This window comes from Tetrao urogallus, assembly GCF_951394365.1.
Source record: "Tetrao urogallus genome assembly, chromosome: 18".
NCBI lineage: Eukaryota > Metazoa > Chordata > Aves > Galliformes > Phasianidae > Tetrao > Tetrao urogallus.
The window spans coordinates 7,181,469-7,208,189 of record NC_136831.1 but is presented as its reverse complement, the minus strand read 5'-3'; positions in this window follow the sequence as shown (position 1 = coordinate 7,208,189).

The window sequence follows — 26,721 nt, the reverse complement described above, 5'->3', positions numbered from 1 at the left end:
GCTCTATTTTTGTATCCTTATGTAGCATAGGAAGGGGAGGAGGCTTTTATTCCCCAGGGAAAACCTTTTAACTAATTTTTGATGTAATTCATTTTCCAATGTGATAAATATTCTGTGGGGTTCATCCTGTGATCACAGAGCTAAGAAGATCCCTGGGATCTTGTCCAATGCTGCATTTTATCTTTGTGTCTCAACCCCATATTGTCTGGGAACTTTCACGTAAGGAACTATTTTGAGAGAAAAACACAACAAGCTGCCAGGGCTTTCAGTTCTTTGTCCAGCACCAGCCCGCATCACATCATGCTTAGTTAAAGTTTAACTGGACCTTAAGTAAGCTGGTGCTGGTCTGGAGTCTTGGTTGTATCATTAACTATGACACTGTTATTTCCCCTCTCATTCCCACTCTTTATCCTTTATCTGGTGAATGTTAAACAGGCAATGTTTTTAGTGCCCCCACCCGGGCTGGTTTGATGCCTTTGATCTTGGTAACATTGCATCAGGGGACGGAATAGCAACTGCATTCATGGTAACCAAAATAAAAATGACACAGGCTGTTAATCAAGACAAGTCAGCTGGGGTCAGGGAAGCATTTCCAGGCACTTTGCATAAATAGATATGAGTTTTAAATCTTGCTGCTCAACAGGATTAAATGTGCCTGTGCCTATGGCCTTTTCCACTGCGGGAATTCTGATGTCTCTGTGTGAAAATGCTGAATGTTTTCCTCCCCCTGCCACTTTGTGAAGCATGGCAGCCAAAGTCATTGTCCAGAAGGAGCTTGATTCATTTTATTCAGGTCCCAAACACCTATGGCAACCTGGACTTACCCACGTGTAGTTTCAGGCATCTGAAATGCCTACTTCACATCCAGCTGAGGAAGGGAGAGGGAAAGAAGCACTTCCAGAGGACAGATCAGTCTCCACAAGGACCCACCTCCAAAAGACAAGCCAGGCAGAATGGTGTAGGAAAGCACCACAGGTAGCAAAACTTTCCAAATGTGCTTTTGGAGTCACCATGAAATAGCACTGCTTTGGTCTATACGTGCTCTCAGAAGTATGTGGGTTGCTTGCCCAAAACTGTCACATTTCTTCCTGAATTGGGATTTCACATCATAGCACTCAAAGCCATTGGATTGGACCAGGGTAGAGGCTTTCTGAGTGTGTTTGTGTTTCTCTCCAGTGCATCACAGATGAACACATGCTTCTGAGAAGAGCCCATTTAAATCTTTATCCCCTGGAGCCATCCACTCAGCATTTCCCTTGGCACTTCTACTGATCAAGCTATATCTTGTTTGTCAGAGTCATTCCTTGTCTGTTTTCTTTAGCTCCCTTCTCTTAGCGAAGTCATAAATTGGGATTTGTAGCTCATATTGTTCCTAGAGAAGCAGACTGCAAAAGTGCAGACAGAGGGTTATGACTTCCCTGAGGGAAGAGGTTGAGAGGAAGAGCTGCCCTATCAAGTGGAATAGATGCAAAGCAGTAGTCTGAAAACAATGGTTGAGTGAATTGATTTGGAAGGAAATCATCTCTGTTGTAAGTACTGTCTTCACTGGAAAGCCCTTTAACCTATGCACTTTCCTCTCTGAGGTTTGACTGTTCTGGGATTTGATCCATATTAGCTGTTCCATCATACGCATTGGTTTATTTCTTTTTAGATGCTTTTTCCCTCCTACTTCCCCTCTGAAGTTATTTGTGAATCTGAGCTACAAGAAAGTGATTCATAGAATGATAGAATGATTCATAGATGGCCTGGGTTGAAAAGGACCTCAAAATTATCCAGTTTCAATCCCCCTGCCATGGGCATGCATTCATGCCCATGCATGGGATTCCTCAGGGAGTGTCTCCAAGTTGGTGCAAAGTGGCTGCTCAGGTCACATTGCTGTGATCTCAAAGATCTCAGTGCAAAGGCTTGCAAAAAGCAAAGACAAGCAGCATGGATTTCTGGCCTGTTTGGGTTCGGGTTGGGTTTGGGGTCATAAACTAGCTCCAACTTGCAAGGAGCAAATGTAAGAGGCAATGTGGTAGCACAGCTGTTTCCAGCAGCTGTAACATGCTGAAGGGTTCTCTCTGCCTCACTTCACCTTTATCCTTCAGACAAAGGGAGTTCTGAAGGGGAAATAAAGGAGTCCAATCATAAAGAAGGCCATTTGTATGATTTTTAACACTGAAGAAACCGTCCAGTGTAGCTTATCACCAGGTAATTCCATAAAGTATCTGCCTTCTGTGTATATGAAGGCATCATGTTTGATATCAAAGGGTCTGTAAACATGGAGTGTATGTTGGTCATGGGAGAGCATGATCTCTCTCCCCACCCACAGGCATCCTTTGCCACCACCGGTGAATGACAGCACTGCAGCTCCCACCTGGGCACCCCCTGGCTTCCTTTCTCCTCTGTGCATCCTAGGGCAGCTGCTGTCACCATGTCAGTGTAACTGGGCAGTGTTTGAATATGAGACCTCACAACTCTGTTACACAAATGCCAATAGTAAAAGCTTTAATGCACATCATAGGACTCATATCATCTGTTTGGAACAGATGAACTGTAGTTTAGTGACTGTCTTATCACTGAGCCTGCAATAAGGCTGTGGTTAGCAGCTGAGCCCTGTGAAGTAACTGCTGTATCTTCCACTGCTGAATAAAATAGTTGGAGGAGGAGAGTGGTTGAATCTGCTTTGTGAACCCTTCAAAATCTTTGTTCTTGATGCTACTGGCTAAGAGGACCACTGATACCAATGTGTGGGTGCTGAGCATCATCTGCATTGAGCTGGGTGGATGGGGGAGATGTTATGGGGCTCTGTGGGTCGCTATGGGAACACTAAAGATATCTATGGGCCTCTGTGGACACTATGGGACTTTACGGAGTCTCTGTGAGGCTTTATGGCTTTGTGCTGTCAGCAGTGAAGTGATCAGGGTCCTGTTTGTATGAAATAAAACCTGGCAGCAACACTAGAGACTGCTCAGCATTCAGGATTACAGGAGACAGCCTGTAAACAACCTCTGAGCTCGTGTCCTAAAGAAGCACATAGTGGACATGGGCTAAAGAAATCTGCCCTGAAGCTTAAGGAAGCATTCAATGCATTTACGTATAGATTACATTTATCATGGACATAAATGCATCTCCTTGAGCTCCAGCTGCACTAAGTGATATCTTTGTTATTTTTAATTCACTTATATTTGAAGTATGGTCCTCAAGCAGCAAGCCCATTGCTCCTCCCTGAGAGATGGCAGTCTGTTACATGGAGAGCTTCAAGAAGCAAACAAAGCCCTGCAAACCCTCTCTCCTTCAAACCCTAGAGTCTGAGAAATGCTGGAGATGGGAAATTGTTATGCAGCTGAGAAGTTGAAAGAGCTTCTGGAAATATGCAAAAACCAATCAGTACAGATTTGTAAATGTAGGTTGGCAAACTCTTATGGAGTTGCAGATCAAACCCATTTTTGGAGGGCTATTAATTAGCTGTATTTTTTTTGTAATTGTTACCATAATGCATTGAAGCCTTTGATTAATCCCAGCTCTGCTACCTCCCCACGCTAAACAAGTAGGACCATTTCTTGCCTTGAAGTCTGATCTGGTCATAAACAACAGCGGCACAGAATGTAGATGGAAAGCATTTTGATGTCAGGATCAGCACTTGCTTGGTTCAAAGGGCTCCAGGGAGAGAGCAGCTTCAGTTAACCCTTCATGCCCTGCAATAAGACTGAGCACTGAACTTGGCTCCCAGTAAATGCGTGCTCCCAGCTGCTCATCTCCCCTCAACTTTGGGAGAGAAAAGCTTTTCTGATACAAACAAGCCATTTCCAATCTGTGGGTCTGTGACATCTGAGCAAGAGGGATGCAAATCTGTTGGCTGCTTACAGAGCGTGGTGATTTGTGACATTCTGAGGGTAATTCTCAGGTCAAAAGCATTTAGGAAATCATTGCTCTCCATTTACATAAGAGATTTCCAGTGGCATGCTGCAATCAGTAGAATATTATGGCTGAAGCTGGTACTGATTCAGAGTGCCCTGTAGTTTTAATGACTTTCCTGTGTATTGCCCATGGGTGCAATTAATTTTGCCTGAAAACTTCCTTGATGAACCGTGCTTCATTGCAATGAATCATCTATAAGTAATTTAGAAGATGTTGATGCTTGTATATGATTTAAGGTAGTTCACAAAGTAACTTGTGCTTTTTTAAACTGAGGTGAGCAGTGCAGCGGCACGCAGACAAACTGAAGTTTGCATCCCTGTTGGTTGGTCCTGAGTGGCAATGCAGAGCCACAGTTTGGAGTGTGAGCAGTTCAAATCTTCCAGAGAAAACAGTTTTCTAGAGCAGCACTAAAATGAAAGTCAAGAGATCCTTAGGTGGTATGAAAAATAAAACAAAAACACAAAAACTTTCTAATGGGAAAAACTTCTTATGCCTAGGGAAGAATTAAAACCTGTTTTGCCAGTTAGAGCAGTCACATCTCCAAGAATTGTGTGTTTTTTGGCAAATGCTGTCTGAATCTGATAATCTTGGCATCTCTTGCTTCGAGATTCTCTGTTTTATAAGATAGCACTTATAGCATTTGCAGAATTGCTGTTGAAATCCCATTTGAAGGAAGTAACAGCCTCATCATTCCACTGCCCAGTAAAACATATCAATGAAAGGAGGAAAACAGCTGGCAGATTGAGTTGAGATCTGCTTACAGCCAGGCTCCCAGCCCCTCCTCCCTTCCTCCTAAGGAGCTTTTAAAAAATGAGGGATTTTGAAAGGAGTTAGCTGGGAACTGGGAGCATAGCCTTTGGATCTACCTAGTGAACTATTTCTTGGTGACTTTGTCCCCAGCTGATGGGGACACCTGGTGATGACTGTGGCTGTGGATGCTGCAGTGAGTTGTATCTGGAGGTGCTGGAGCAGAACATCAGAGGGGTATGTGTGTGTGTTTGGCAGCCTTGGCTAAAGAAAACCTTCACTTTGCTCTCCACCATGAGAGTCCTGTGAGCTCAGTGCACAAGAATGGGATGCAGGAAACTGATGCACATTTCTGAGCCGTTTGTTTTTATGGCTCTCCTCTTCACAGCTGGGTGACATCAGCAGAATCTGCTCTGCTTAGATCACTCTCCTGTTTGCTCCTCTGCTGGCTCCGCAATCCTGTGAAGAAATGAACCCCGTGACTCCCTCATTGCTTTGTGCAAGCATTCATAGTGATGGAGAATATTTTTGTGGGGGAATGTACCTCTGTAATGAGTAACACTTCCCCTCCATTTATAATGGTCTGGAACTTGGTATCAGCTGAAGAAGGGACAATCAGTAATGCAGCTCTCCTTCTGAGCTTGTGTTACCTTTGCAGGCTGTATCCCACTGCTCTGCATGTGTCTGCTCCAACTCAGCATCAGTGGAAATCCTGACTCCATTCTTTGTATTTGCCTGTGGATTTTGAGTATCTATTTACCTCCCCAGTGTGGCTGATACTGAGGTTTAAGGACTTGGTTTGTTTAGTCACAGAGTCTACCCTTGACTGTGATGAAGTCAAGGATTTTTCTGCAGCTTGTTAAACTTCCCATTCATATAAATGCATCCAAATGGTTTCCATAGGAACAGGATACTCAGCTCATTCTGCACTGGGAAAAATGGATTTGCATTTATGAATAAATATGATGCCTCGTTACCTCAGAGGACTTGGGCTGGGAGATGGCCAGTCCACTGCTGGAGCAGCTTTGGAGGGGGCTGATGATGCCTTGGGTGAGGATAGGCTCTGGGCAGCTGGAGGAGATCTGGACTTTTTGTGTCCTGTCAGTGAGGCTCAGAAAGGTGAGACAGGTCCTACCATCACTGTGTGCTGTCTGTTGGACAAGGCCAGCCTCCCATGTGGCAATCATGGGGGGGTCTGAGGTGCACTTGTTAGCTTATCTGATGGTGTGTGGTTCAGGAAGTCTGGGGTGGGAAGAGAAGGGCAGGCTGTCCTAGTTCAGGGGAGGTGGTGAGGAGGCCATGCTGGGGGTGGGAACTAGTTTTTATAGTGTTTTGCTTAATCTTTATGTTGTAGAGGATTAAATGCAACTGTGAATCCTACCAGGAGGTTTGTTTGCCCTTCAGAGGATAATGTCTGTTGGAGGAGATAGACACAATCAAATTCAGGCATTTGCATCCATGCACCAGAGTTGATGTTGTAACTCATTGGGTAACTTGGCTACAAAGACATGCTGTGAGATGAATTTTGTCAAACTGTTTCTGCTTGGAGGCACTCTAACCATGACCTGAATGAATCACAAAGCAGCCAGTAGGAATTAGATTATCCTTCCTTGCTTTTCTCTCTCTCTCTTTTCTTTTTTTTTTTTTTTTTGGTCAGACTGGATGTCGGTGTGTCCCAGAGCTGGAGCAGAACTTGCTCAGGTCGTGCTGGCACTTAGGAGCCATGTCTGCATGGAGCTCAGCAGTGGGAAGTTAAATTTACAGCTTAGCTGTTCCCTCTAGTCCCCCGCAGGATTGGTGGAATTGGAGAATTACGTATACAACTTAAGGGATGTTAGAAATGTTCAAGACCATTCCTGCTGTATCTCTGGGGTCTTCAAGGAGGTGCTCCAGGGATGAGTTTTCCCTTTCTAGCTTTTCTGCACTTGCAGAGGATGAACTTAAATTGCTTGTGAGCTGTCAAACTGACAAGCATTCTTAAACCTTCTCACTGCCACTTCATGATGACTCCTTCCTGAAGTTCGGAGTTGCTCCAGGGCCCTGTCCTGTGTGTCTCATCCTTACGGGCCTGCAGCTGCTTCAGGAACATGTCCCAAGTATTGATTACTGGGTGTAGGAGCCATGTTTTGTGGTAACTTCTGAGGGCATCATCTTCAGCCTATTAACCGTTCTCATCAGACTCTGAGTCCCCTGTTTTTTTTCTATTTAATAAACGTATTTTCTCTCTCGACACTGTTTTGCCCTGTTTTGCCTCTGACTCAGCCTCAGGGCCACTGCTGTGCTTGGGTCTGTGTTGGCTGAACCCATGGTGCTCAATAGTTCCTGAGGCAAGTCCATTACCTTGTTCCTATTTTCTACGAGATGTATCTGGTGGGAGAGTATTTTGGCTTTACCGTTTCCAAGGAGTTCAAAACTTGGAGGTGAAAAGTGAAAATGGAACTGGCAGACTTATTATTTGGCTTCCATGTTAAAAGAGGAGAGGTGATTGTGTGCACTCAACTACTTGCAACCTTTTGTGAAATCTGATTTTTCCAAGGGAAGTGCTCACTTCATCAGGAGAGGCATGCAGGGGAGTGAGCTGCGCTATGTTCAGGCAGCACTGGGATCCTCCAGCTGCTGCTTCAGTCCTTTGGGTTCTTCTTGAGAAATTCTAGCTATGACAGAAATGAAAATGAAAAGTGATGGGACCATATCTGTTGTCTGCTGGTGCATCCAAGCTGCTGGGAGCCATCTGCTGCCTATGCTCTCTGCCTGCACTAGCCCCCACCGCTTGGTGCTTGGTGTGTTTGTGCCTGCTACCAGTGGGTCAGGCTGGGATTGTTTTACCAGAAGGAGAGAAAGGCTCCCAGAATCAGAATGTCCCTATCCTTGACCCCATTAGAGCTGGTGTGGTGCCCACATGCCATGGATACTAAGCAAGTATGAAGAGTGAGGATCATTTCAGGAAAATGGGGTTTTATTTTCCATCTCTTCTCAACACAGAAGAATTACAGTAACATGAGTCCTTCCGAGTGACAGCATAACCCTCTTATGCACTCATGGGCTAGCTACCAACTTCCTTCTCTGGAACCGTGCAATGGCTGGAAAATAGCAGGTGAGGGCATGAGCTGTTCCCTCGGCTCTCTGTCTGCATCACAGTTTTCATAAAGGTCAGCTTGGAGTTACCAACCCCACTGCGGCCATCACTGCTGTCTGTGTGCATAGCCAAGGATCCTGGAGCATCCTGGCAGCACTGACTCACCAGTGGTGCTCAAAGCTGGATCCCACAGTTTGCCTTTGACTCATCTTTCAGATGAGAGCTCAGCTGTGCTCCTTTCCACTTATTCGTGATTGCAGGATCACCAAGCATGCTGCACGCTGAGTGCTGTTGGCATGGAGCTGCCACAGCTGGTGATGCACGTGCACCACTGCTGTGCCGCGTATTGGAGCAGCTGCTTGCCACCTTGCTGTCACACAGTAGTGAAAGGTTTGCTTTGGTCTAAAAGTGGTGCACTGAGTATATTGCTGCTTTGTTGAAACTCCAGGTCCATGTAGGTTCTCACTGCATCCTTCAGTGCCATATCCCCATGCCTTGACTCCAATACCACCTCACCTCCATGTCTTCCACACTCCTGCAGATGGCTGCTCCAGTAACTGCTTTAGTTTTCCACCAGGATGCTATTTTTCCACCAGTTTTCATGATTATTTTTCTTCCCATCCTTCTTTTCTCCCAGTGTTTCCTCCTGGTGCCCCTTTTCACCATTGTGAGGTCTGGGCAGCAGCTACCTACAAGCCAGTCCCTGCTGAACAAAGCCTTGCATTTGCATTCTTTGCCATTGAGATAACAACTGAATTTTTACATAATTCATACCCTTTTCAAGATGCTTATTTTTAAGAGAGTTTGGTAAAATAGCTCCACAAATCACGACCACTATTAACCAAAGGCTGTTTTCTTTTTGCAGAAGCATGTCTGTTTCAGGAACGGCATGCAAAACCTTGTAATTTCTCTTGAAAAGCCATCATAAAACAGTCTGTCTCACTCTGACATCCCAAAGACCACAGACTGCTCAGCGTTTGATGCATTTTGGCAACCTGACCAGTTTGTGGCTGTTTTTTGGTGTGTTATTTAAGATGCGTTTTGGCAACCTGATGAATCTGTAGCTGTTTTTCTGTGTGTTGCTTGAACTTTCATGAAAATGTGTGATCTATTACGAGCGGGGCCCAGCGGCAGACCAATGGCACAACTTATTATCTTCTAAAACTGCACAACAGCCCCTCTCTATAAGGGCTTATTTTTCTCTCAGTATCATTAACTGTTCCATCTGATGATAGTTAAATAAATCTTTGAGAGCATCTTTGGTCTTAAATCTTGCATATTTTAGGCTCTGGAGGATGGTTTAGCAGTTAAAGATAACTTTATCTTGGTCTGGATAACTTTAAGACCTCCAGACTTGCATTGTTAGAAGAGACAATTTTTAAATAGTAGAGAACATTTTATTTTCAGAGTTCTCTGTAACAGAGACACATATGCTTGTCAGAAGAGAGCTACCCAGCTATTTTTTTATTTTCTAATTCATCTATATTAGGTAGAAGGATAATCTCCTCATCAATATGTTAGGAGGCACTGAAGACCTTGTAGTTTCAACTGAACTCCATGCTGCAGGTTGGGCCAGGGCATAGGGAGCAGTGGTTTAGTTCTGATTTGACCTAATTTGCCCTGTCCTGCTGGTGAAGTGCTTTTCTGACTGTAGGAATGCTCCTGTTGAGCAATACAGAGCTGCTGCTGGGATGAATAATTCATAGAGTAATCACTCATGGCAGAAACTTTCAACACTCAATCAGACCTCTTTTTCTTTTTTTCCTTAATTCAGGCTACTGCTGACCTGATTTATCTAGGGGATGTATTTAGCTGATCTGGACAGACAGTGATTAATTTAATATTGAGAGCTGCCCAGAATGATGTGATGATGAAATATTGAACACTTTACCTCTTGCTCCTGCTGTCTCTCGAGGCAGAGTGGATCCTGTGCTTGCTGTCTCCATCAGCCCTATGTCCCCAGTCACCCATGTGGTTCCACATGTTGATTGTTGGACTGGGTCTTGAGAGGTTGGATCCCATTTCAGCTTAGGAAAAATTTCTTCTTGGATAGAATTGTGAAATGCAGTGGCTGCCCAGGGAGGTTGTGGAGTCACTGTCCCTGGAAGTGTTCAAGATGTTGTGTTGGATGACGTGATTTAGTGGAGCAGTGGTGGTTTGATGGTTGGACTAGATGATCTTGGTGATCTTTCCAACCTCAGTGCTTCTATGATTCACCACTGTTCTGTTGAATGATTTTGAAAAACTTGCTTCACTTTTCTGTGTGGATGCCTTTACCTGCTGCACATTGCTTTGGCTGGTGGGAAATATTGACAGCAAAGGGTTGTTCTATGATGGAACATGGAGAGCTCTGCCACAAGGCTGTGTGCTGGGTCTGGAGATGGCTCTGGTGTTGGGAGTGTAACAGGGCTCATCTAGGAAATATTGATGGTGGATTTGTTATTTTTTGTGTGACTATAGGTAGTTTAGGTCTTTGAGTTTCCCTTGGCAGCCTGGAGCACAGCAAAGCACAGCTTGTGTTCTGAGTCAGGATGGGGACCTCTTCCCCGTGACAGCCAGAGGAACCATGCTTTCTGATTATTTTCTACATTTCTTTCCTGTATTTTTCACTATGCTCTATGACTAATAGCTTTAATATCAGATTCATGTTTCATTCAGCTCATAAATTCTCTGAATTAAAACACCTTTGTGAGACACCAAGGAAGAAGATGTGCATCTCCAGGGGCTGCTGGGCCTTTTCATGCTTCAAGCAGACACTATGGCCAAGAAAGCATCAGCATGTGCCAGCAGTGAGGGCAGCAAGGGGTAAGCACAGCACAGCCCTGTGGCTTTCTGGGGGGATTTTCAGGCTTTACCCTCACTTGTGGCTGACTGTTGGCCTGGCTCCTGCATGCAGTTTACTTTAAAAATAAACAGTTTTATTTAGAAGAAATTAAAAGAAGCAAAACTACTGGAAAAGCTTAAATTCTTACTTTGTGCAAGTACAACAGGGTTGAGATAAAATCTCATATAGCTGGTAGTGAGATGCTTGTGAAGTGCGCTGGTTTTATTTTGATCTCACATGGTAATGCTTTTACTGGCTGATTATATTGGTTTGCTCTGGAGGTTTCTCCACATGACTTTCAGCCAGTATTGATGCTGCCTCTGACCACTGCTGCTATATGTTCTTATGCTGTGCTTTCTCTGAAGGTACTGTCTGTTTTCCTGCCAGATGCAGATCTCTGCCCTGGCACATCCTCTCACCTCCTGTGATGGCTCAGGACACTGCTGGCCATGGGAATAGCTACACAACCACACTCACCTAAAGAAAAGGGATTTGTGCATGTTCAGCAGGTCATATATTCCTTCTCAAAGCCTGGAGCGTGTAAATCAGGCTTAATTGACATACAGTGTTTTCACAGGCTGGCATTAGGTTTTTCCAGCCCCAGCAGCTGTCCTGCTGTACCCTGAGTGCTTTCCACCCACCCGCTCACTGAGATGATGCTCATAAAGCTAGCAATTCCACTGTGACTCTTCAGGTGTTCCAAAGTGCAGGAAAGGACTCACAAGAGAGCATGTAATGATTTTGCTAATAGAAAAGCATAGAGAGCGTGAGGTTTTTCACTATAAATCTGGAAACAAGCAATTACAATACAGTCAGCGCTAGATAATTTTTCCACTTCATTTCATGCGTCCTGCTCTGAATGCAGACCTTGCTGCCTGGTGCTTTGGGCTGGTTGGGGTTCTGTGTGCTGCTTGCCTTTTGAGTCATGCCTGGGAGTCAAGGCGTGTTTGTATTTGGTGCGGTGACTTAGTATGAGGAGCATGGATTTCACCTCTCCTGCACTGACTTTGAAATGTTCTGCCCTGTTCTGGCTGAGATGGCTCAATGTGCATTCCTGGGCTTGTGTGAGGATAACAGTCAATTTTTGCATTATATAAAAGGAAAAAAAAAAAAAAAAAGGAAGGAAAAAGGCTAATTATAAACATCTCCGACGAAGCTTATGCAATGCATTAATTACAGTCTGGAGAGCGCACAGGACACCTTTTGGTAAATTATAAACATCATTAATGAGGTACTTTGTCTGAATGTACCTATAAGAGCAAACACGTTGGTCCTAGAGCTCGTGGTAGGACCTTGAATGTTACCATCTCCTAGTTGAGACCAGAATTTGGAAATAATAAATGCGACTGTGTCCCTGACCAAGACAAAACTCTTCATCATTGCACTTGAGGGGTGAATGGGTTCTGACTGTGGCAGTGAGGTGTGAAAAGGAAGACCAGCTAGAGGTGCATGGGAAGGTGGGTTATCCCTCTGTCCAACCTAGTTAGCCAGCTTTGGGCAGATGGCCAGTGGAGAGCAGCAACTGAGCTGGAAAAACTGACCTGGAAAGCAGAGAGAGGAAGTGAAATGGTGAAAGGCAGGAACAGGATGTTCAGCCCTGCTGAGCTGTAGTACAGGACTGAGCTCTGAGTGCTTCCTGGAAGAACTATCACACATAAAGTTATTTTTACAGTGAGAACAGTGTATGAAGAGTCACAGGATATTATATCACCTTTGCTAAATCAGTTGTGTTCTAATGATAGCAGTCATTGCGCTCCTTCTAAAATCATCACCACTACAGAGGAAATCCTCACTCCGGGCTAACCTTAGCAGACCTTTACTTGCAAGAGCAAGTAGAAAGCAAAACGTAAGTGGTGGGGAAGCTTCTTGTCTTGCTGCAGTACCTACTGTACCCTTATTGAGTTACCCAGCCCCTAGAGGCTGTGATGATGGATAACTGTCCTGGCAGGACTCCTCATGTGCTAAATAGCAGTCCATGGCAGAGGGGCAGGGGGGGCAGTGAGTTGGTGTGAGAAGCTTCGAGCCACCTGCTTGCTTGTAAAGTGAGTTTTTTGGGAGTCATCCTCCAGATAAACTCCAGATTTAATGGGAGAGAGAATTTGACTCATTCTGCCTCTCATCCTCATGTCAGAGGAGGATGAAGACAAGTATAAGATTCCTTGTGCTTTCATTTGAAGTGGTACTGGTTATTCTGTTGAGCTAACATCCCACACTGAGGCATTTCTGCACTTATTTGAGTCACATCATGGTACTCATTCAAAGCCACCTCTGTTACTACTGCTGTTCCCCTGCTCAGGCTGACAAAACCTAGCAGAAGCCATATGGCTGCTTAGTTGGCAACACAAAATGCCACAGAGCTCAGCTTTTATGACCTGTAGTTTTATGACCTGTTCTGCTGTATTTTAGTGCTTCTTGCTATTCAGTGCTGCAATATAGCTGGCAGCTGTACGGGTACACCCCACACCATAAGGATTTAATGTTGGTGTGCTTATAGAAAAATGGGCTGTCTGGCTTCATGATGGGGAGGGGTGGAGAATCTGCTCAACCATGCATTCTCTACTGAAAAGGCTTGGGGAAAGGTTCAGAGCTGCAGCCAGTCTGAGCATCTTTCTGTTGTGGAAGTGGAGAGATTTGGCTCTACAGAGGAGCTCAGGTCTGCCCACAGCTTATTACAAGATTTAAATTTTCATGCAAATGTTATGGGGCAGGTTATGGAGCTGGTTTCAGTATTCTGGGCTTTGTTTCAACAGGGATCAGTAAAGGTTAATTCTAGCAGCATCCTGGGAGTGGTAGCTGATGTCTTTTGGAGTGACCATAGACCAGATTAGACTGAAATGTCTAAATGAGGGTCCCTGTATGTGCCAGGTAATTCTAGTTAGTGTGCCTTGATTTTCTGGAGGATGCTCACCAATTTAGTGGTATTCATCAACAAACTAGCTATTGACTGTGTCTGGCACAATTGCTTATAGTTTTATTTATTGTTTTTAAGCTTTAAACACCAGAACCTTCGAATTGAATGACCTCCTGTGTGATCTGTCCTAGAAATTTCACAAGTTCTTCTGTTCCTTCCTATCTTTGTTATTGATCTGTATGTAGATCAATGCAATTATTTATACAGAAGTGGTGAAACTGCTACTGCAGTTTTCTTCAAAAAGCTGTGAGCAGTATCCTGTGATCTTCTGGTCAAACACAGCTGAAATCCATGTTTTGTTATATCATTCAAGTCCTTTTTAGTGAGTTACAAACTCCAGCTCAGATGGTGGTAATTATTATCTGATATGTACCCTGAGTAGAACATAATTATACTTGTCACTAAGTGGCACTGTGTAAATTACTCTTTAATTCCTATGCATCAAAGCAGCAGCTACCCAGTCATTTTTCTGCTAGGACAGAATTCCAGTATCAGCTTCATCACTGTGATGTCTGCCGTCACCCGATCCCTCATTTGTTCCCTTTGGTGCTGAAGGTGTCATTTTCTGTGAAGTAACCTTTTTAGCATATTTGACATTTTTCCCATAGAGCCTCTCTTGGCCTTTAATATGTTGGTAGAAAGTTGAATGTAAAAAAATGTAGGGAGTGATGTAGAAGATACAGCCTTCCAGGACTGCTGACAAGGTAATCACTGCACATCCTTTGGGGCCAAAACCTCTTTTCTGCTGGGTGTGCTCATAGAAGAGGGGCCACTAGCAAGGCTGACATGTAGTTGGACGATGCTTTTTGGCTTTAGAATGGAGTAGATAGCTGCATTTGAATACTACTGAAGTGAACGAATGCATTTTAGCCTTCTTAACCCTAGATGAATTCAGGGTGATGGGGTGGGGGGAAGGAATGCTATCTCTAGGAGTCTTTGTGTCTCTCTGCAAAACTCTATCTTCTGTGGCAACATCTGGAGGCCAGGCCTTGGTCCAGGCTGCTTCATCTGGCTGTATTCCCACACACTGGCACAGTTTGAGGCAGACTGACCTGCATCCTGCTCATTCCTAAGGTCAAGCTCATGGTCTGCTCTGCCTTTCCACAGCAGCTCAGAATGTTTCTCACCTCCAATCAGCCCATCTGCTTTCCGCCTCAATGCTGATGGATTGAGAAATGAGCTCAAGAGGCTCATATATGGTGTTGGGTTAAAATTCAGCTATAAAGTGGGAATTTGATGGGAGTGTATGTTACAGCAGAACTGCAGGAGGACTCAGTCTGATCCGAGAAGAGCTCTGCCTGTCTTGCAGCGCAGAGTGCCTGGTCCTGCTTGGTTCTGTGCATGGCTGCTGGAGTGAAGTGCTTGCTTTATTTGTGCTTCTCCCCCTTTCTGTTGCTGACACCAGATACCCTTTGGCAAACGGATTGCAAGGAAAAGCCAGGGCGAGCAGCCAGCCTGCCCTGTTCTACATTCCAGGGCTGTAATTTCTAAAGCAGCTTATGCCATCAAGTGTGGACAAATTGTTCAGAATAACAGAAGGAACATTTCCAGTTAGAGAAACCATACCAGTGTGCTGATGTGAAGCCTTTCCAGTCTCCTTCCTGCAGTCGGAGCAAAGGTTCCCATCCCATGCTGCCTTGGCTGGGTGTGGGCATTACATTCAAATTGTTCTTAATTCCATGTGTGCAATCTTAGAGGCTTGAAATTTTATTAATATGTGTGTACATACGTATATATATAAGTACACGTGTACATATATATGTGTGTATGTCTATGTATGCATATATATCTCTTAAATAAAGATGGCATTTTCCAACAGGGCATATCAAGAGTCAGAGCTTTTTAAAAAATCATTGTACACTTAGGAGAAAACTTTGGGAGCTAGTGGCACAAGGTGGCATGATGGTCTGTGATAGTCCTGATAGGGTGAGAGGTCTGCTTTTAAAAGTCCTTCATTTACACCTCCACGGATTCATTCTTTCTGCCCTGTGTGTGTGCTCAGTAACATAGGTGGACTTTGGCATCTGTTTTTCATATATTTGACTGAAATCTCAGTAGGGGTGCTGACTGTATGATAAATGTAATTTTATGCAGTGCTGGGGGTATTCGTGGCCGTGCCTGGGACTCTTGCCATTTACAACTGTAGACATTTGCTCCAGACACCCTGCTCCTAAACGAGACCTCAACACACTGCATTTAATACATTCAAGCCATGAAAATCATAGCAGACTAACCACATAACTGTGCACTGTTAATGAGAAGCCTTGGCAGACTCGTTGCCTACTGTAATGAGGTTCATGGTTGTGGGTTGCCAGCTCCATGCTTTTCCTGCATTCCGGGGTGGTTGGCTGTAGGGAGACTCTTGCTGCAGTGTCCATCTCCATCAAGAGCCTGGTTGCTTTATTCTCACCCAACCAAACACTGATTTCCTAATTTACCTCGTGAGTGTGATCATCCAGCCTTCATCCAAGGAAGAAATCATGTTTTGCTTCCCTTAAATCCCCTCTGCTGAGGGATCCAGGAGAACAATGAGCATCCTGGCACTGTAAGAGACACAAATCTCTATAATTACATGAAGCAGTTTTCTCAAAGTGCCCATTGAAAAGTTTCTCACTGCCACCCATGAGCTCCCCAAAACCAGAGCCTTTCACAGACCGCCATGCTTCCCCTTCTCACTGCTCCCAGTGACTTAATAACAAGTTGATGCTTAGAAGCACAGTGTTCTGAAGCTTACAGCTGGCAGAGCCCATCCGTGAGCTGTGCTGGAATTTGGCTGCCTGCTTGCATGACTTTGATTTTCTGCGAGGTAAATTTTGTTTTCCCCAAAAGCACTCTGACATTTCCCTTCCGTGCAGGCTTTCTAAATTAGACACGGATGCAAGGCGTGTAATTACTGTGTGATGTCTGCCACTGAGACTGGGAACCTTTTTTTTTTTTTTTTTTGGTAAATATTTGTCAAATTAAATGTTGCGTTGACTTCTGCTGGTTTTTGTGATCCTCTTTGTGGTCAAATCCCCGAATACTTGAGCTAATGCATTTGCTGGCAGGAATGCCTTTGGGAAGAGCTGAAGTGAGAGATCACTTGCAGGAAGGAAACATGTCAATATATCTTTGAAGATTTTCATGAGAAATTAAGGACTGAAGAGTGCTTCATCCAATCTGGGACCAATAGCACTGCCATCTAATGCTGGTGTCCAGTCCAAACAGAGTGAAAAAATCAGGGTACATACTGAATCTTCACAACAATGAGGCTCTTTAGGTGAGGTGTGCTTTGAGGAAGTCACAGAATTGCAGAGGTTGGAAGGGACCTCAAGAGATTAAGTCCAACCCTGCTGCTGAAGCAGGTTCCCTACAATAGGTTGCACAGGTTACCTGTTGTAAATAGATAATACCTACTTGAAATGAACCCACTGAGGGAATTGTCTGCTTCACTATGATGTGGCTACAGCCACTCGCTCTTCCATTGCTGATGGTAGTTGTATTACACCACTTTTGTTCTCATATACCTCTTCTGTTTGCAAAAAAAGCCATGTCCTAAGATGGAGAATTGGATTTGGGATCCAGTTAATAGCATCACTGTGGATGATTTCTCAGTCTGACTTATGGTAAATGAGAGCTGTTGCCATTGCCTGAATTCTTTGAGCCTGTCCCTCCTGATGTGCCATTAATACATCAGTTGCCCAGAGCATGAAGGTGACTGCTGTCTCCATGGTGGTGGCAGTGAACTGTTCCACGTCTGTCCTTTTCTCATCCCCATACTCGTTAATTGAGGGGAAAGAAGTGTTATGGGTGGAGCAAGTGCACTGTGCCAATAGTCTAATGAGTTTGTTGGCTTTTGTTTCATAGTGCCTGTTTTACAGAACGTTTTACGGAAACATAGAATGGCCAGGGTTGGAAGAGACCTCAAGGATCATGAACCTCCAACCCCCTGCAACATACAGAGCCACCAACCTCCCCATTTAATACCAAACCAGGCTGCCCAGGGCCCCATCCAATGTGGCCTGGAACACCTCCAGGGACGCGGCATCCACAAGTACTTGTGTACTTAAGAGTACTTGGAAAAAGTACTCTGTTCTTTATTAAGTGCTTGATAAAGGAATATAGTTGCCTCTGGATGGATGGTAAATTGGCATGTGCATGTACGTCTGCTACTTGTACTGAAAAGTGGCGTGAGGTTCTTATGATAGCTGCAGTATCAGAAGCACTGGCTCAGCTGTGTTTCACAGAGGCATCTTTCTTCCACTCATCAGACACTTCAGGCTGTATCTGTTGTTGTCTCAACTCTTATCTGCAGTCGTTAACATTATGCAGTGTTTGCTTTTTAAGTCGAATATGAACACAGAGTGAGGTAAAGAGGGAATTAGTTTAGGATGGCTGATATCTGGGTTTGGCTGGGGTGAACACAGAATATGGGTCCCTGTCATCCTGCCAAAGGCTTCTGCAGGATACCCTCATTCATGGCTTTTGTCTCAGCCACAGGCTTTTGCTCTGTTCTTCTTCAGATCACAATGGCAGCAATTTCCGTGTTCCCAACCCATGGCACCAGACCAGGACATGAGTGGTACTGGTGGGAAGCCTGACAGGAGGAGTGTGCCTGCAGAACCGCTGTGCCAGCTTGCATGCAGTGCATATGCTTTGTACAGAGCCCTTTGTTCTGCTCCTATGGGCTTAATTTGTTATTGTAACAATGGGGAAGTTGAGTTGAGGAGGTTTAGAATGAGATCTACTTCTCTACCTAGACTCATTTAAAGCCTCTTTACTGCCACGACGCTTTAATTTAAGCTGGAGGACTTCTGTTGTAGCCCTGAGACTTTCAGGCTGCAGCAAAGACAGTCCCTTGTGGCTTTCATTTGCTGCTATGACAGTTTTCATTACTTTCCCATACTATTCCCCAGTGCTGCATTGCAGCTGATCAGTGCTGGGCTCTGGAGGAGTCCCTGTCCCTCTGGATAGGGGCTGGGTGGACAGAAGCAATGGGAGGAAATGGCTTTCTCCAGCCTGGAGGCAGAAGACTCCTTTCTGAGCTTGAGCGATCAGCTTCAAAGTTATTTCTGTGGTTTAAAATTCATGATATGTTGTGCTCTTCTTTTTCAAGCGTGAAGATGCTGGATTTCTCAGACATACACCAAAGTAGCCTGGACAGTGTTGGTTTTTTTTTCCTGTTCTAAAGTTTGATTTTACTTTTAAAGATATATGAAACAACAAATGTATTATGCACTATATATATATATATATATAAAATTACAGTACTGGAGAGCAGTGAGAGTGTGAACAGAGGTGTAGATGTGGAGAGACATCTCAGACCACCAGAAGAGATGGTGCTGAGAAGAAGCAACTGGGAGCTCATCTGAACTGCTCCTGCTTTGTTGCTCCAACTCAGATATTCTTCTGAACATTTGCCAGTAGTCACCTGGGACTGGATTCAAATGCTCCCCCCAACTTCAAGAGGGGTTTAAGATCAAGCCAGGAAGCTGGAGAGCCTCTGTCTCTTCTACAAGCAGACTGTCCTCTCTGCTTCCAGTTTGACACTTATTAGAGGGCTTCCTATGCAGAAAAAAAGAGAATGGCTCAATAGCAAACCATGTTAGGGATCTGATTTTTTTAAAAAAATATCATTTAAAGCATTTGGAAAGAAAGGATTTTTGAATGTGAAGTCTGTCAGGCAAATAATTAACAATGATTAGCAGTAAATGATTTGATTCTCTCTTACTGCTGGGTGGTGCGGAAGCAGGATGTGATTCACAGAATCACAGAATCGTTTGTCTGCTGTCAGCTCTCACCTGCAGAGAATAACATGGATGGCAGGCCAGGACAGCAGCAGAACAACAGGAGCAGCAGGACTCTTGCTGATACCACAGGATGCTTTCTTCCAGCATCCCCGGTCTCACCTGATGCTGAAAATTCATGTGTTCCCCTGGAGGTGATGGAGCTTGCTAACATAGCTCTGCTGCTGGAGGAAGGCAATGCCAGCTCCTGCAGCATGAGGTCCTGCTGCCATCAGAAGGGCTCCCGGTGGCTCCTGTCACTGGGTTGGGGCTGGGAGATGGCACTGGAGATGGGAGCAGGGCGCAGTCCGATCCTGATTGTCCACAGGGAACCTGGCTCCAGCCCTGCAGTGTGTCTGCAGGTCTTCTGAGTCTCTGCAGGGAGACAGGACTGTCACACTTGGTGCTATCCCCCGGAGTCCTGCCCCTCAATTCAGCTCACCTCACATGGATTGAGATTTTCAGTCTTGAGAGCCATCAATAAGGAAGACCTTTACATTGCTGTAATGCCGGTGGACTCTGAAGTCTAGGATGCTTGAGTCCACCCCCGTCTGTGCAGTTTGAGGAGAAGGTACAGGGAGAGGTGCAAAACACAGTTTGTTCTACTTGAGCACATAGAGACCAGAATTCCTGAGTGTGCATCGTGCCTGAGTGCTTTGGATGGCTGCTGCTTCTGGAAGTAAATGATACCAAGCCACTAAATTCTTTCAAATCTCTCTTCAGTATGATCTCAGTGCTGGCACTAGGATGTCTGTGTTTTGTTTCTCCCACCACTGTCTGCTTTTTCACTCTGCTTTTTGCAGCACAGAAGCCACTACTGTTGCTGTTGATCGGATTAAAAGAAAATGCAGTCCCACTGGAGACTTATGGTCATTCAGGGGAAAACAAAATAGAAAAAAAGAGAGAACAAAAACCTGGAACAAATTGGAGGGCTCCTGGGAGATCAGAGCACAGGTCCAAGAGCCCTCTGCAAAGTGGGTGCTGTTTGGGTTTCCCCCACCCTTCGTGCTGCCCCAGCCCTCTCCTTGTGCTCTGCATGGGTCTCATTCCTTGCTCTGTCTCAGGTGGAAAGTAACCAAGGATGCTGACTTTATAAGGAGGAAAAGAATCAATTTGAGAGAAACTTTGATCTACCAAACTCTTTTGAAAAGGCCTGAGGTAAATGCCAAGGTAACATTTCCATAAAACTTGACATTCCAGGATGACTCCTAGTTAAAAAATTAGTGCCGATGATACTCCATTCCTCCAGGGAAGGATTCAGATTCCTTTATTGCCTGATTGATATCATCTTCCTTTCTGCACATCTGCTTGCTTAATCTGTTCTCATTGTAGTAGCACCACAAGCCAAAGCATTTCTGTCTCTAGATGCCAAGCCTTGCAGTGGTCATTTGTTCCTCCTCAGGCATCAGGAGGAACAGGACCTGGATGCTTTCCTCGTCCCACAGTCCTGGGGTCAGGTTGTCCCTGCTGGCAGCAAGGACTTCACCTCCTGCATCTCTAGCCCAGTGCTGCTGCTGGCTGTGTGGGCTCAATGCAGCAGCTTAAAGCCGTTTCTGAGATGTGGCTCATTGGGGACAGTTTTGAAGGTCGCTCTTCATGTATACACAGCATAAGGAAATATTTCTTTCTTTCATGGACTTTGCTGAAATAGCCTTGGTGTTATTTCGTAGGCTGTAAAATTAGAGGTTGATCCGCAGCAATGTCTGTATTGCTAGAATGTATGTCTCTAACTCTGGATGGGCTTCCACATCTTAAGCATGGGTAGATGTTTTTGTTAGACTCTCAAAGCCATCTTATGCCATTAAATATGATGATTTGATGGGAAGAGTAAGGCACCAGGAATTAGGGAAATAACTGAATGTGTGTGAGACTGCAAAGCCAGCAGCACTTGGAGGATGTACTAAGCATTTCTGCTTGAACTCTAGCCCTGGGGAGCAGGAGGATGAAGGAGGTGGGTGTATAATTGGACAGACAGCTTTCCTTGTTTTCAGACTGCTTGGAGGGGAAATGAGAATCTTCATGGAAATGCATGCTATGAAATAAAGCACACATGGCTGTGCTCCCATGCAAGCAGAGCAAGCACCCCATCAGACCTGCCAGCTGGTAATGTGCCATTACTTAAGGAGCTTCAGATACAACATCGTTATCTAATAATTGATATAAAAGTGCTTATTTTAAGTCTTTCCCACCCATGTACATCTGCTATTTCTCTGTAATAGCTTCTTTAATTGGTGATGTGCTGAATGCCATGGGGATGTCACAGAAATCACCAGTATTTGAGAGGGGAAATAAAGGACCTTCTCCCTCCCCGTGTTGTCTCCTGCTTTCCCTGTCTCACATTTTGCATAGGTAGGCAGCATTCATTCTGCAGGAATGAGCAGGGCTCTGGGAGATGCACCCGTGTGCTGCAGAACATAGGCAAGGAGTGGAGGCAGCAGGAAGGCTCAGTCCTACGGGGGTTAATCCAAAGCCTATTGAGATCAGTGGGATGCTTGGCACCATCTGTGGTGGCCTTTAAATTGGTCCCATATTTATTATACTTCAAATAACAGTGATTTACTGTAGTTTCTGGTGCATTGAGCTACGGAGCTATATCAAGCTCTTCTATTGTGGCTGGGTACAATTTCCTGTAGAAAAACCACACACCGTACAGTGTCAATTATACTGATTTTTCTGTTGCTGTCAGGTACTTACTAATGGTATTCAGGCTCTGCTAGTTACAGAGGATGCATGCTGTTCTTGCTAGAATGGACTTCAGAACAAGCCAAGTTTTCTGTGTTATCTCCAAACTTAGGAGTCAAATGGAAGGATCTGGCATGATGCTGTGACTGCACTGTGCCAGCGTTCTCCTTCAAGTCTACCCCCTACAGAAGGGCAAGTCCATCCCAGGATAGAGAACAGACAAGCCCTATAACGTGGACTTTAAGAAGGCTGGATTAGAGCCTCACCCTTGTGTTAATGGACCAAATTTCTGGTCCGTGTTGGATCTGGGCAATATTCACATCTGTTTGCATGTTCCTGCAATGACAGCTATAGTAAAGGGCTTGTAAATGATGCTTTCTCCACCCTTTCACACGCAGACCCTTGCCTTTGTTCCCTGCTTGCTCTGTGCAATGTGTTAAGCTGGGTTTGCCAGTTATAATGGTACATTGGATATGTTGCTCCTGTTGAGTTTTTTTCACTGTAACAGATGCAGAAATCATAGAAATTCACTGTAGTTCAATTTAGCTTTCTGTGACAGGAATGGTGAAGGACAAATTGTTCCTCCCTGTGGGGGTTTTAGGTGCTGTTGTTTCAAAGCTCATCTATTCCCCTGGCTTTGCTGAGCTGGTTTGGCACCTTGCAGCAGGAGATGCTTCGAGGCAGTGGGAGTGATGGTAAGCAGCTGTGATACAGATCTCTGTAGCTGTGAAAGTCTTAAAAAATTCCTTTATGAAGAGCTCCTGGTTCTCTCTCTGTGACCCCTTACACCAAGCCTGCATTTGATTTTGCCAGGATGGAAATTTGACTCTGTTATCTTTGCTGCTGATCCACTAGGAATGTTAAACAAAGCTGCCTGGGACAGGCTGGAAGGAATGCTGTCCTTTGCTCATTCTCCTGGCCAAGTGCACGCACTGAACTCCACGTACTGCCTCTGTCATGCAAAGAAGAATGATACAGTAGCTCTTCCAAATGCTTTTGTGTTGATACAGCCATGTGCACGTGCTCTCTGACGTGCACCCCCTACATGGTTATTCTGCTACATGTAGACAGTTTTCAGTTCCCCCATCTGTAGGCAGTGTGAGACCCTTCCACCCTGTGCCACGCAGCCCCCAGGGGAGCTGCACATTCATAAAGACCTCCAAAAATAAATAAATGGAGACAGAGATGCTCCACAAAAGTGCCGCCTCTGGTGATGCCAGAACAATCCTGTTCTGCATCCCACACCAAAACTTGGCCTAAAGAAACATCTGCCATTTAACTCAGCTTGGGTGTGTTTTTCTTTCCTTAAAAAAGTGCCCTTATAAACATCCCTTCAGCCCTGGGGAGATGTCCAAGGATAACTCAGCGTTGTCCTGCCTCTGTGCTGAGCAGTGCTCACATTTCAGCTTGGCTCCCAGGGGAAGGTTTCTCCTTAAGCTCACCCTTCCTGCAGCGAGGAAACGCTGAATCTCTCAGTGCTGCAGCTGCTTTGCACCATGCCAAGCTTTGGCAGATCTCTCAAGTCTCCCTGCTTGGACCCCAATGTAAATTATTCTCTCTCCCAACTGGTCTGGCAGATCCTCTCTCTTCTTAACTCAGGAAGAAAGAAGGCATAGAATGGTGTGTTAGTTTATGCTAAAAAGAAGGTCCAAAGAGCAAAGAGTATCCCGTAAACTGTGCTGTCGTTCCTCGTGTTAGCCTCAAGAGACTTCAGTAAGGAAAGCAAATACTATGGTCCTTGTTCAAGGCCCAGACCTGGGATGGGAGCTCATCTACTTGCAGGACAGGCAGAGGGACACCCCAGCACTGTTAGAGCTGGGCAGTTTGAGATGCATTCCCTTCTGCAGGAGTTTGCTAACTCTGAGGAGAGATATCCACAGCCATTTTCCATCCCTGGCCGGCAAAATCTGCAATCCAAAGCTGAAGAAGCCCTTTGCTCCAAGTGCACCTTCTCACCCCACTGTCTCACAGTAGTGCAGGGAGGTTTGCTGTGGTCTGATGTTTCTAAAGTTTGCTGAACCGTGGCATGTCTGGATCCTTGTGGGCTTGTATGGAGAAACTCTACATAAGGCAGTTTCTCAGCGTTTCAAAGCTGATCTTCAGGTGAAGCTTGTAGGCTTGGACTGGCTATGGGTGGTAGAGCAGTGCTGTGTAGTGCAGTGGCTGCTTCATGTTCCTCAAGCTGAGAATTCAACTTGTGTCTCTTAAGAGAAACATCCATGTTTAACTAACTCTTAAGTTAGCCTGCTTTCTTTAGCTGAGATATGTAGTGATAGCTAATCCAATTGGGCAGGGTTTTCACCTGGTACTGATGGATTTGCCTGACCAGACAGAGAAGCCCTGAATATCCCAATGCAGCTCTTCCACAGCATCAGCAGATTTTCAGAGGTATTTGTTCTTTCCACAGCAGGACAGAAATGTAGCCTTATTATTGGTTGGAAGGAAAAAGAAAGGACATTTGGTGCAATGACTTCAGAGGCATCTGTATGATGCTATCTCTGGCAAGATCTCTGCTGCTGCAGGGCCATCTCCTGCCACTTTCTTGCTCAAGAGCAAGATGCTGTGTACCATCTCCATGTGAACCTGACCCCACAACACCAGCTCTGTGCAGGATTAAAGCCCTGTAGCTACCGTCTCTCTGTAGTAAGCACTTTTATTCTTAACCTTAGCAGCAGAAATCCATTGCTTGTATCACAGTTGCTTTTGAAGACATTGGTCATCTTTGTGACCTCACTCTGCTGAGCATCTACATGTGCTTTGTAAATGGTACACAGTGCCCTGGGGACTTTTCACCTTAAATACGTAAGACAGAGGAAGGTTGAGGGGAAGGAAGGGCAGCTCAGAGATAAGAGCCTTAAACACAGAAATACAGAGCAGCTAGTCTGGTTTTGCATGAAAATTCGGTGTTGGAGCCAGCTCAGCAAAGATTCATTGAAGTTCAGCCAGGTGTCTTCAGTAAAACCCTATTGCTCCCTTCTCTTCTGTAGAATGTCCTGCTGTGGGGAAGGTAGAGGAACCACCTCCTGCCTCTAGGAATGGTGTGGAAATATAAGCTGAGCATTTCCTTTTCACTACTAAGGCTTGGAGGAGCTTTTCCCCCCCAAGAAAAATATCTAAAGCAGGTATCTGTGTTTCTCAGAACATCCAAGGTAATTCTTAGGCACTCCAAACCCATGCATCAAGGCCTAGGGATTTCTCTTCTTAAATAAGGATTATATTATCCAGGCAGTGGATGCATGTTCCAGGCAGTATAGGAGAAAGGAAACTTTTAGGTCTGTGGTTGTTGAGCACATCATGCATTTGTTAGATTTTTCATCTTAGCTTTACCTTGCATAGCAGCTACACAGATGGGTTGGGCTTAGCAAGCCTCCCTGGGTGAGGGTAACTGGAAAAAGCAACAGCACTGGAGTCAGCGTGAACACTGAATGTCCAAAATCCTGTGGCTGATCCTGCAATGCGGTGCCTTCATGCTTTTGTTTTGTCTTAGAGGTTGCTTAATATCTAACTCAATCCATTTATGGCTTGAGTTAGATATAAATGGAAGCTCCCTCCTTGCTATGGTGCAGAAGTGTGGCAGTATTAGGGGCTTTCTGTCGCAGGCTGGCACAAAGACAGCTCTTTTTCAGACATATGTTTCGAAGGAAGGAAGAATTTTTAGACAGCAGACAGTGATTCAAGTCTTAGCTTCTTATAAAGATGTTTTCTTCTTTAATTAGCTGAACTAAATTGTAATCAGCCTGCCAACTAGCACTGATTAATGAGGGATTGCTAAATGGGAAACTGCTTTTTATTATTTTTGATCCGTCAAAAAAAGCTGGGGACACAGCAACGTCTCAGCAAAGCCAGATGGTCAAAGCTGATGTACTGAAAACTGGCCATGGAGAAGGCTGGGAGCACAGGGAGGTTCAGCACAGGGTGCTGAGAGGAGGAAGAGTAGCACTTTCAGATGCTTCAAGGACAGAAATGCTTTGCAAATTCCATCTTATGGTGTATTTTGCATTGTCTGTAGTGTGACCCCCAGAGAGTTCTCCCCAGTGGGCAGCTGGGGCAGCTCCTTGCCCCTGCCCTGGTTGTCCTCAGTGCTGAGATGTCTCCATCCCTCCTTCTGGAAACAGAATCCAAATTTCCCTCCAAAGATATCACACAGCACCAGTGACTCACTGACTCGCATCACTATTTTGGGTGCAGCAATTCTGTTTGTGTAACGCTAGCGGTTAATGAATTAATGGTGTTATACTCTCTTTTGAGCAATAAACCATAAACTAAACAAGTAATCAGGAGGAGGTTGGCTGCGTGTGTTTCCCTTAGCATTTCAAATAAATGCAAACACAGGAAAAGCTGGAGCCACGCTGCTGCTGCTGCCCACGTGTGCTCAGATTTGTGCAGCGGAGTCAATAATTGAAAGCAATCGGAATTCCTTGCAAAAGGCAACCTTGGCTGGTTTGGTTCCCAAAGCACGTAGCTGCCTGCTGCCACTCTCATGCAAGATGATGGCAGGCTGGGAGGAAGTGCTGATCTGCACGAGGGTAGGAAGGCTGGATAGCTGGGCTGAGGCCAATGGGGTGAGCATCAACAAGACCAAATGCTGGGTCCTGCATCTTGATCACAACAGCTGCAGGCATCGCTGCAGGCTTGGGGCAGAGTGATTGGAAAGCTGCATGGAGGAAAAGGATCTGGGAGTGTTGGTTGATGCTTATCTGACCATGAACCTGCTGTGTGCCCAGGTGGCCAAGAAGGCCAACGGCGTCCTGGCTTGTACCAGCAATAGAGCAGCCAGCAGAGCAGGAGGTGATCATCGCTCTGTATGGGCACT